We start from the raw sequence: 12299 nt of genomic DNA on the forward strand, positions 1-12299 counted from the left end.
CGATATTCTCAATGACCAGCCAGATCTGCAATGCGATCCAAAAACAGGCGATAAGGCACGTTAGGAGCAGGGATTTAACACCTGCCTTTTACTGGTGTTAAGCAGGACAACAACCTGAAGTATGAAAGGGTGCCCAGCCCAGAGCCACATCTGAAGACCAACACAGGTCATGGAGCTACTGATCATGCAGCTCGGAGACCCAAGAGGGCCGCAACACCCAACACCACCACCCCCAGGAGCCCCCCCCCCACAGATCACCCCTCCGACTACCACTGAGGCAGCGCAGAACTATACAGTGGACCGTCTGAAAACGCACCAGCCTCACAGACTTAACACCAGAGGATGTCATTGCCCACTACAGGCTCAAAAGGACAACCATCCTGACCCATCCTGACCCACATTGCCCACAGGCTGACAGTACCAACACAGCAGACAACCAACATCCCTCCGCAGACTAAGCTGCTGGCTCTGCTGCACTTGTTGGCCTATGGTACCTTCCAACCAACAACTGCCAGAGTCAAAGGAGTCTCACAGCCAGCCCTATCAAAGTTCCTAACACCTGACTTGGATGCCATCATCAGCTTGGTATCCCAGCACCTACACTTCCCCCACACTGCGCAGGAATAGCTGGAGACCCTTCAACTCCACAATCATGCAACTCACAACTGTGGGAATGGACACGTTACAAAATCATATACAACATGCCAAACAACATGCCCACCTACCCGACACGACAACACAAGTAACTGTAGTAACCATGGCCGGCCATGTAGACAAACCATCCACGTCATTGCACCGCTGCCACACAATTGCTGAATGTGGAGAGAGGAGGGAACCAAGTCTGTGCTAAGGAGGCAAGTAACCCATGAATAAGAATGTACACAATGCCAAGTGTGGCGGTGATGTGCTGGACATACTTCAGAATGCAGAGCACAGATATGTCCATGTGGACATATACTGCTGGTGTTTGTAGTGTGTGGACAGTGGACGCAACCATATTACCACAGGCAGTGGGGAAGACCTTGGACATCTAGCTATCTCATGGGCTGGGCCAGCGTACTCCAGTCCAGCATAAGAGTGGGAATAAATGGCCTGGGGCTCTGGAGTGGCTCACTTCTGGGATGGCCACCAAAGTAAATACTGCGTGTGTCTCTGTGTTTGCTATATCCTGACCATAGGACCTCACACACGTGGCTGACCACCTTCAACGGCCAATGTCACAGAGTTGGTTTCAGGCTTGTGGACATGTGCAGACAGTCATGACAATTGTGTGTCTCAGTAGAGCAAGTTATGCAACCACGCAGCGCACACAAGTAAATAGGCTCAGGGGGAGTGAGGAGCAGCTGTGCGACAACTTAATACACCTAGATGCCGCTCATTTGCCACAATCAATACATGTCAAACATGAATCACAAAGTCGCACATATCACACACCACTAAACTAATAAGCCTGCCAACACAGAATGCAGAACCATAGATTGACACATATCTCTCTCCCCTGTCACAGGTAATCAAGGATATGCACCCTGCCCGTGGTTGATGACACCCCTCCGAGACACGAACACCCAGGCCCAGAGGCATTACAATGCGGCCCACAAAGCACCAGGGGCATTGTGGAGCGCTCATTTGGCATGTTAAAGTCACATTTCAGGTGAATGGACTTTACAGGTGGAAGGCTCCTGTACAGCCCAGAAATAGTGTGCAAGATGATCATTTCTTGTTGTGTTTTGCACACATATGTGTACGCACCAATGCTGCATGCATCCAGGTGCCAGATTCACCGGACAATGAGGAAGATGAGGCAGGTGGACCACACCCCACTGCAGTTGCAGCAGGAATAGCCCGAAAGAACACAATCATTAACAATTTCTTGACAGGAGCACGTCACATTGTGACTTTCTTCAGCAATCATGGGACAGGACAAAATGACCACAGGCACAGCATGTGCAAAAACATTCATTCCAAAACACATTCCCTGTGTGCATGTCACTCCTCTACATTAGCACATTACTCTGACAAGTGTAACTGCAACATTTAGTGCTAACAAGCTCACAAATGGAAATTAAATGGTGAGTGTGTCACATCTGTACAGAGAGCCAGTTTAGGGTGTCACGTATTCAAAATGCCATTTCAGGGTGTCAAAGATAGTACGTAATCCCACTCAACAACGTATGACAGGTGTCCAAATTCATGACATAAAGGCTGTCATTAGTGACCAAGACAAGACAACAGGGCATCGTTTGTGCTCAAATATGTACCACCATGATGCAGACAGTTTTACCCTGTGACTCAAGTCCCACAACACTAGCAACATGGATGTGAGGGGGAATCACTGCCAATACATTCATCCCCGCTTTCACACTTGATTGATCATAGACATGACACATCTGTGTGAATTAAAATGTTTTATTCACATTTGGTGGAGTGTTGAGGCTGGAGCAGTACAGGGCCATGCAAACCCCACTTTACATTTTTGCCATGTCGAGGTCCAAGGTGAGTGTCGCAGAGTGTATCCGGGGACAGTGGAAGGTGATGATGCAGAGGGCAGAACCAAGCAGAAACAGGCCATATGGTGGAGATGAATGCTACTACGTCCTTTTTACCAATGAGGCAGAATTATCAGCATCTTCGTCCTCTGACGTATCATGTGCCTCACATGTGGGTGTTGTTGTTTTGTGTGCATCACTGTGTGTAGGTGACACATCAGTGGCCGGAGTTGGAATGTCTGCAGCACTGTGTGTCATCAACACATCAGGGGCCGGAGGTGGAATGTCTGCCGCACTGTGTGACACTGACACTTCAGGGGGCGGTTATGTGGATGGAGTGATAGCAGCAGCATTCATCTGCACCAGGCTTTGTGCAGCAATGCCATGAAGAGGGTCTGCAGGGCATGGAAGAACCCAGCTACCTCACTGGTGTGCCGCAGTGGCAGCCATTTTTCTGCCTGCGTCCACTCCATGTTCTCCATGATCCTCCGCATGTGCCCCAACTCCCGGCTGACATCGCTGGAGCCACTCTGACTAGATGATTGTTCTTGTCTCCAAGTAAGGACTCCATCTACTTCAACCATGGATCGTTGGAGAGCATGGAGCAGACTGTGGGTGTCTGTTAGGGACTCTGAGCGGTCCCTGATGGGACTTAGACACCCACGTATGGCATCTAGTTTGGATGCCATGAGGTTGAACCCCACTCGCACCTGATCAGCTATCTTCTCCTGGCACCCCAACACTCGGCGTTGAAAGGCCATGTGTTGTTCGTGGGGGTCCTGGGAGACAGGCTTGGTGGTGGGTGCTACTTGCTGTGTGTTCTGTGCAGGGTGTGGGGTCTCCTCGATGCAGCTGGGCTGCCCTGCTCTTGGAGGTGGGGTTCCGAGGTTGTCCATGAGCTGTTGGAGGGTGTCAGGGTCTATGGTGTGGAGGTCCTCTTCGTCATCAGTGAAGAGATCCACGGTCTGCTCTGCAGGAGGTGTTGATTCTCCCTCTGCAATGTGAAGGGGAGATGCAGTTTAACTTTGTGTTCACATGTATGTTGACGCATTATACAAGTTTACATACAGACTGCATGACAATGTACATTGTGAATGTTTGGGAGGAGCTGCCTATTTGATGCGGGACAGTGGACATTTCGACAACATCACGGATGTGTGTTTGTACTTGTACATTATCAACTCACATTTCCCTGCTATGCCAAATGTGATTGGCCAGTTTCTACACACAAGCAGCAGCAGTTGTGTCCTCTGTTCTGTTGTGAATGTGTTGCAGTTTGTAGCACATTGTTGTCAATGTTGATGTGCTCTGAATGTTATGTGAGTGTGCTGCATTTTGGGAGAGTCGCCCCTGCAGCTCTGATTTTGCTCGCCCTTATTCCTTTCAGGCGGTGTGCCTTAGACTTCTGTGCTTATACAGTGATGAGATGTTGCGTAATTGGGTAAATTGGGATCTTGGTAGGAGTTGTGACTCTGGGGCATGGTTTGTCCGCAGATGTGTTGTTGACGTCGGGGTTGTTTGTGCATGTGGCTGTGTCAAAGTATGACCTGCTCCTTTACGGATGTGGTCCACACTCAACCACCTCAGTATCGTGGCGCGCATATTGTCATGATATATTGATAGTGTGACCATAATTTTAAAGCCAAAAACTGGGACATTTCCCAAAAATAGAAGAAGGACTGCAATTTTACTTCAACCCAGCGCACAGAATGACAGTGCTCCTTAGCAGAGAATTACAGAAGAGGCAGTGATAACATACATTAAATGCCATTTTTAGAGCCAGTAGCATGCCTGTTAATTAAACTGCTTTCTTATATCAGCTGCTAACTATCCCTGCTTTGCAAAACAAAAAAAGATACCTCTCACCGTTTTCAGCCGACCCTCTCTAAAAACAGTGACATGAGCTTAATTTCATGAAATCTATCGGGACAGCTGGTGAAAATGCAGGACTGTCCAGGCAAATCCGGGATGCCTGGTCACCCTATATATTGACTGCAGCCATGCTATTCGTCATGCAGTGTCACTTACATTGTCAGTGTGGCTCACAGATACGCCGCTTTGCTGGGTTTGGCACATGTGAATGGGTTGGTTGTGAGATTGGTGATGTGTGAGAAGGGCCCCCTCTGTGCACATAGCCGACAGGGGCCTACTTGCTGTTTCTAGGTGTGCTAAAGTGTGCCAAGGTGATTTGGGACATGATCCAGAGTCATTTCGGGTGTGCACTGTGCTATACTTAATTGTGCATGTGTTCCATTGTGCCCTTTGCCCCCTGTTACTCACCCTGTTGCTGTTGTGTCAGGTCATGTTAAGCAGTGTCCGGTCCCCCAACTCCAGCCGGCATCTCCACACTGATGACTGTGGACACCATTTCCTCCATCTCATCCAGCTCCTCCTGTGGCACTGTACTCCCACTTCCAGTCTACATTGCTGCCTTCTGGTTCTTGCCGAGTTTCTCCTTGGTTTTGCACTTCACCTCATTCCAGCTCCTCTTGACCTCTTCCATTGTCCTCCTCAGCACTCCGACTGCATTCACCTTGTCCACGATGGACTGCCATATTCCATTTTTTGTTGCAAATGACACAGTGGAGGTGATGAACAGTAGTTGATGGTGTTCTATCACCTCCATTATCAGGATCCTGTTTTTCTGCGTACTGAATGGCATCTTCCTCTTCTTCTCCTTGCCCTTTCCTGACCTGAGGTCCCAGGCTGGTCCTCCATGGGGCTTGTTTGGTTCTGGTTGTCCTCTGCACTTGCTCCGGCTACCTCCATTGTGCTTCGCAGTTGTTTTTTTTGGTGCAGTCTAAATATCGATTCCTAAATTTCGACTTACAGTAATATCGAGTTGGAAATATTGAAGGTGGAGAATATCGGGGTCAAGAATATCGTTGGACAGAATATTGACCATAAGGTAAGTAATATCGAATTTTTTCATATCGATGTAAGTAATATCGAAGTTAGTAATATCGATATCAAATATATCGATGTTACTAATTTCGATGTTACTAATATTGATATTTGTTCATTGTTATGTATTTTATTATGTATTTTATATGTATGTGTTATATGTTTTTTGTTAAGTATTTTATTTGTTTTAAATTATATGTGTACAATTTTTTATATATTAATAATGTTAATTTTAAGTTAATTTGATGTTTTAATACTGGAGCGGGTTGTGGGTTTATAGGGGAATAGGGTGGGAAGTAATTTTAATTATAGTAAATTAATTAATAATTTTTTGTAATTGTAAATTATTTTTAATTAATTTTTGTGTTGAAGTTCTGTAGCAGGTTGTGGGTTTATAGGGGAATTGGGTGGGAAGTAATTTAATTTTAATTAGGTAATGATTTATTTTTATTGGAATTGATTCTTATTTTATTTTTAATAAATGATTAATAGGTAATTAATTATTTTAATTGGTAATTAATTATTTTAACTGGTAATTAATTTTTTTAATTGGCAATTAATGTTTGTAATTGGTAATTAAAGTTTTTATTTGGCAATTAATTATTTGAATTGGTAATTCAGATTTTTAATTGTTAATTACTTTTTATTTATTGGAAATACCTTTTTATTAATTGGTATTATTGTTTCATTTAAAATATTTTTTTATTTAAAATAAATGTATTGTTTACTATATTTTAATTGTTAATTAATTTGTAATTATTGATCTGTTTTTTGTTTTGAAAAATATTTTATTGTTCAATATTTATTATTTGTTAACTAATATTTATTAATTTATATTAATTGGTATTTATTGTTAATTTATTGTTAATTAATTATTCAATTGTAATTATGTCTTTAGTTTTGAAAAATATTTTTGTGTTGAATATTTATTATTTGTTAACTAATATTTATTAATTAATTTTTATTGGTATATATTGTTAATTTATTGTTAATTAATTATTCAATTGTAATTATGTTTTTAATATGCAAATGATGTAGAGTTTAAAAAAAATTAAATTATTAATTATTTTATTTACAACAAATATTTATAATGCGCACTATCACCATCGGTTTCTTGGCGCTCATTGACAGGTAGCGTGGACCAGAGGCTGAAGGGTTAGTCATATGCGGCTTGGAAGAGCAGGGTTTTTAAAAGTCTACGGAAACAATCGTACTTTGGGCAAAGACGAAGTGAGAGTGGAAGGGAGTTCCAAGTGGAGGGGGCCAGAAAGGAGAAGCTCAGGCCGCCATGCTTTTTTCTTTTGAATCTAGGGATCTCGAGAAAGTTTGATGAGGCTGAGCGAAGAGTTCTGATCGGGATATGACGGGACAGGGCCGAAGTAATGAAGGCAGGAGCTGCATCCGACAGGGCCTTGAAGGTAGTACATGCCATTTTAAACGTGCAGCGTTTAGAAACTGGAAGCCAGTGCAGACTACGGAGGAGGGGAGTGACGTGCTGATGTTTGGGCTGGTGGAAAATCAGGCGGGCAGCCTGATTCTGCACCAGCTGCAGTCGTTGGAGATGATATGCAGGAATACCTACATATAAAATGTTTGCATAATCGAGCCTGGAGGTGATGAGCGCAATAACCACTTGGGTCAGGGCTTCTTTGCTAAAATACCTGCTGATCTTACGGATCCGCCTGAGATGGAAGAAACAGGCAGAAGTGACCGCATTAATATGCGGTCTCATAGATAGGTCTTCAGAGATGATCACCCCCAGGCTTTTGACTGAACTCACAGGGGAGGGTGCAAGCCCCAAGGATGTTGGCCAAAAGGTGGAATTCCAAGGATGATTGGGGCCTCCTACCAAAACAAGCTCAGTTTTGGTAGGGTTCAGCTTTAAATGGCTGTGGTGCATCCACTCCGCTATGGTCAGCATGATGGTCTGGAAATTGGTCCGGGAGGAAGGGAGGGAATCTATGGGAAAAATTAACTGAAGATCGTCCGCATAATTATAAATTGTGACAGGGGAGTTGCGGAGGGAAGCTAACAGTGGTTGGAGGTACAAATTAAAAAGGAGAGGAGATAGTGCTGAACCCTGTGGAACACCGCAGGGAAGGGAGGTGTAAGGGGCGGAGAAAGTGGAAAGGTGAACAGACTGTGAACGCTGGTAGAGGAAAGATCTGAGCCAGTCAAGGGCCACCCCCTGAATGCCGGCGTTTTGGACACGGTTGATCAAGATGGTGTGATCGACCGTGTCGAATGCCGCCGAAAGATCTAATAGGACAAGGGCTTGAGAGATGTTTTTGTCTGCTCCTTTCCTAAGGGTGTCCATGACAGCTACTATGACCGCCTCGGTGGAGTGGAGGGGTCTGAAACCCGCTTGTTGGGGGTCTAAGAAGGATGATTTCTCTATAAAAGAGCTCAGACAGCGGGTGTCGTAGGTCTCCAAGATCTTTCCTAGGTATGGCAAGAGGGAGATCGGTCTGTAATTACTGAGGATTGTGGGGTCTGCATTAGGTTTCTTTAATATAGGTAGAACTGCAGGTTGCTTGAAAGAAGATGGGACCTCACCGATAGCAAGGGAGTTATTAAGTAGTGCTAAAGGGGGGCCTGGGCAAGCAAGAAAGGCTTCTTTCAGAACCTGCGGGGGGCAGCAGTCATTGGGGGATCCCAAACTGACTTTATGAAGGAGAGTAATGAACTCTTCTGGCGATATAGGTGGGAACTCTGTCAAAATAGTAGTATTAGTCGGGGGGAAGAGGAGGAGAAGTAGGGGATGCCGGCGACGGAATATTATTTTTTATTGTAGTTATTTTTTCTGTAAAGTAAGAGTTGAGCGAGTCACAAAGAGTTTGGGTCGGCTGGGGTTGAGGGGTGACTCTATCTAGCAGGGAGAGCTCATTTACAATTGAAAAAATATCTTTAGTTTTGTTATTAGAGTTCAGAATTTTTTGTGAGAAGTATGCCGTCTTGGCTGCCAGAATTGAGCATTTATAAGATTTCAAGGACTCAATGTAGGCAAGTTTAAGCTGAGGGTCATAATGGCGGCGCCAGCGGCGTTCAGTTTGCCGCAGTGTAAGTTTCTCCGCTTTAAGTTGGTCAGAAAACCAACATTGTGCATCGTGGGGGCGCTTAGTTTTAATTTTCTTAAAAGGGGCAGCTTTATCACTAGCCTGACGCAGCCATTCCTCAAGATTGTCAGCCTGATTTCCTAATAAGGTCGACGACGGAGGGGCAGTAGAGGCCAGTGAGTCAAAAAAGTCAGGGAGGTTGGCCCTTTTCCAGTTACGAGCCATGATATTTGTGGTACGGGGGGGAGGACACAGAGTGTGCAGATGTAAGTGAAAGGAAATGAAATAATGATCAGACCAGGAACAAGGGACAACTGAGGGAGGTGAAATATCGAGATTTGATGTCCAAACTTGGTCAAGAATATGACCTCTCAGGTGGGTGGGGGTGTGGATGTGTTGAATGAGATTCATGCCTTTTAAAAGGTCTGTGAATTCTACCGACGATTGACTTTCATGAACATCAGATGGCCAGTAATTGAAGTCACCAATTACCATGATATTAGCGTGGTTGATAGCAAGTTGAGCGATTGCATCACTGAAGATTTGAGGAAAGACAGGCATAGAGGCAGGGGGTCTATATACGGGGACGCAGACAAAGGACGATTTAGGAGAGGTGAATTTTAGTGACAGGTATTCAGTTTTAGGGATGGGAATGGCCGTGATCTCAGAAAAGACATGTTCGGAGCGGATAATAGCCGCCACTCCGCCACCCATCTTCCCAGCAGGCCGGTTAGTATGCAAAATATAGTATCCCGGAGGGATAGCAGCGAGGATGTCAGGGGCTGAGTCTTCAGTGATCCAGGTTTCCGCTAGGAGAAGAATGTCGATAGAACTTTGGATCAGTAATTGGAACACCTCAAGCTGATGACGTATAAGAGAGCGGGTGTTAAGATAATAAATCAATAAGGAAGTGTAGAATAGTGGAGCTGAAGGGGAGGGGTCATGGACAGAAGCCAGTGCCGGGAAGTCTGATGGAACGAGAATACCACATGACAGGGCCGCTTTAACTGCACGAGCGGGAATAGGTCCTGGTAAGTTAAGGCTCATGAGATCGGCGGAGGAGTACAAATATAATTGGGCATTATGACAGGGCCCTGGGCCCGGTCGGCCGCGGACGGGCGCAGACGGGCTTGACTTGTGCGCGACTTCGGCGCGAAGTCGGCGCTCCCGCTGCGCTCCCGCTGCGCTCGTCCGCTGCGCTTCCTCCATACTGCCATTAAATAGTAGGGGTGAGGGAGCACTAGAGCGCTAACCTGCGAAGGTTTCGAGCAGGGCGGAAGTGGTGCCACGAGGCAGGAAGTGCCGCTCCTCGAGCTGACCCTCCGCACAAACGGCACCAAGCCGGGGCGGAACGGGGTCACGAGGGCAAGGAAATACTGGTAGGTGCAAAAAGTGCAAATTACAGTTTTTAAAAATGCTTTCAGGGCGTGCTAGTAAAATCAGCAAATTACAGTTTTAAAATGTTTCCAAGACGTGCTAGTGAATCAGCAGCAATATACAATTTTTAAAACAAACCGTCCACAGCAACACACCGCCGCAGCTTAGGTCGCCGCGTTAATCAATGAGGCTGGGGCTGAAGGCGAGGTCTAAATTATCTGCAGGCTCGGCAGCACTAGAGCGCTAACCTGCGAAGGTTTCGAGCAGGGCGGAAGTGGTGCCACGAGGCAGGAAGTGCCGCTCCTCGAGCTGACCCTCCGCACAAACGGCACCAAGCCGGGGCGGAACGGGGTCACGAGGGCAAGGAAATACAGGTAGGTGCAAAAAGTGCAAATTACAGTTTTTAAAAATGCTTTCAGGGCGTGCTAGTAAAATCAGCAAATTACAGTTTTAAAATGTTTCCAAGACGTGCTAGTGAATCAGCAGCAATATACAATTTTTAAAACAAACAGTCCACAGCAACACACCGCCGCAGCTTAGGTCGCCGCGTTAATCAATGAGGCTGGGGCTGAAGGCGAGGTCTAAATAGTCTGCAGGCTCGGCAGCACTAGAGCGCTAACCTGCGAAGGTTTCGAGCAGGGCGGAAGTGGTGCCACGAGGCAGGAAGTGCCGCTCCTCGAGCTGACCCTCCGCACAAACGGCACCAAGCCGGGGCGGAACGGGGTCACGAGGGCAAGGAAATACAGGTAGGTGCAAAAAGTGCAAATTACAGTTTTTAAAAATGCTTTCAGGGCGTGCTAGTAAAATCAGCAAATTACAGTTTTAAAATGTTTCCAAGACGTGCTAGTGAATCAGCAGCAATATACAATTTTTAAAACAAACAGTCCACAGCAACACACCGCCGCAGCTTAGGTCGCCGCGTTAATCAATGAGGCTGGGGCTGAAGGCGAGGTCTAAATAGTCTGCAGGCTCGGCAGCACTAGAGCGCTAACCTGCGAAGGTTTCGAGCAGGGCGGAAGTGGTGCCACGAGGCAGGAAGTGCCGCTCCTCGAGCTGACCCTCCGCACAAACGGTACCAAGCCGGGGCGGAACGGGGTCATGAGGGCAAGGAAATACAGGTAGGTGCAAAAAGTGCAAATTACAGTTTTTAAAAATGCTTTCAGGGCGTGCTAGTAAAATCAGCAAATTACAGTTTTAAAATGTTTCCAAGACGTGCTAGTGAATCAGCAGCAATATACAATTTTTAAAACAAACAGTCCACAGCAACACACCGCCGCAGCTTAGGTCGCCGCGTTAATCAATCATGCTGGGGCTGAAGGCGAGGTCTAAATAGTCTGCAGGCTCGGCAGCACTAGAGCGCTAACCTGCGAAGGTTTCGAGCAGGGCGGAAGTGGTGCCACGAGGCAGGAAGTGCCGCTCCTCGAGCTGACCCTCCGCACAAACGGCACCAAGCCGGGGCGGAACGGGGTCACGAGGGCAAGGAAATACAGGTAGGTGCAAAAAGTGCAAATTACAGTTTTTAAAAATGCTTTCAGGGCGTGCTAGTAAAATCAGCAAATTACAGTTTTAAAATGTTTCCAAGACGTGCTAGTGAATCAGCAGCAATATACAATTTTTAAAACAAACAGTCCACAGCAACACACCGCCGCAGCTTAGGTCGCCGCGTTAATCAATGAGGCTGGGGCTGAAGGCGAGGTCTAAATAAGTCTGCAGGCTCGGCAGCACTAGAGCGCTAACCTGCGAAGGTTTCGAGCAGGGCGGAAGTGGTGCCACGAGGCAGGAAGTGCCGCTCCTCGAGCTGACCCTCCGCACAAACGGCACCAAGCCGGGGCGGAACGGGGTCACGAGGGCAAGGAAATACAGGTAGGTGCAAAAAGTGCAAATTACAGTTTTTAAAAATGCTTTCAGGGCGTGCTAGTAAAATCAGCAAATTACAGTTTTAAAATGTTTCCAAGACGTGCTAGTGAATCAGCAGCAATATACAATTTTTAAAACAAACAGTCCACAGCAACACACCGCCGCAGCTTAGGTCGCCGCGTTAATCAATGAGGCTGGGGCTGAAGGCGAGGTCTAAATAGTCTGCAGGCTCGGCAGCACTAGAGCGCTAACCTGCGAAGGTTTCGAGCAGGGCGGAAGTGGTGCCACGAGGCAGGAAGTGCCGCTCCTCGAGCTGACCCTCCGCACAAACGGCACCAAGCCGGGGCGGAACGGGGTCACGAGGGCAAGGAAATACAGGTAGGTGCAAAAAGTGCAAATTACAGTTTTTAAAAATGCTTTCAGGGCGTGCTAGTAAAATCAGCAAATTACAGTTTTAAAATGTTTCCAAGACGTGCTAGTGAATCAGCAGCAATATACAATTTTTAAAACAAACAGTCCACAGCAACACACCGCCGCAGCTTAGGTCGCCGCGTTAATCAATGAGGCTGGGGCTGAAGGCGAGGTCTAAATAGTCTGCAGGCTCGGCAGCACTAGAGCG

This window comes from Lissotriton helveticus, chromosome 2_1 (genome assembly GCF_964261635.1).
Source record: "Lissotriton helveticus chromosome 2_1, aLisHel1.1, whole genome shotgun sequence".
Classification (NCBI taxonomy): Eukaryota; Metazoa; Chordata; class Amphibia; order Caudata; family Salamandridae; genus Lissotriton; species Lissotriton helveticus.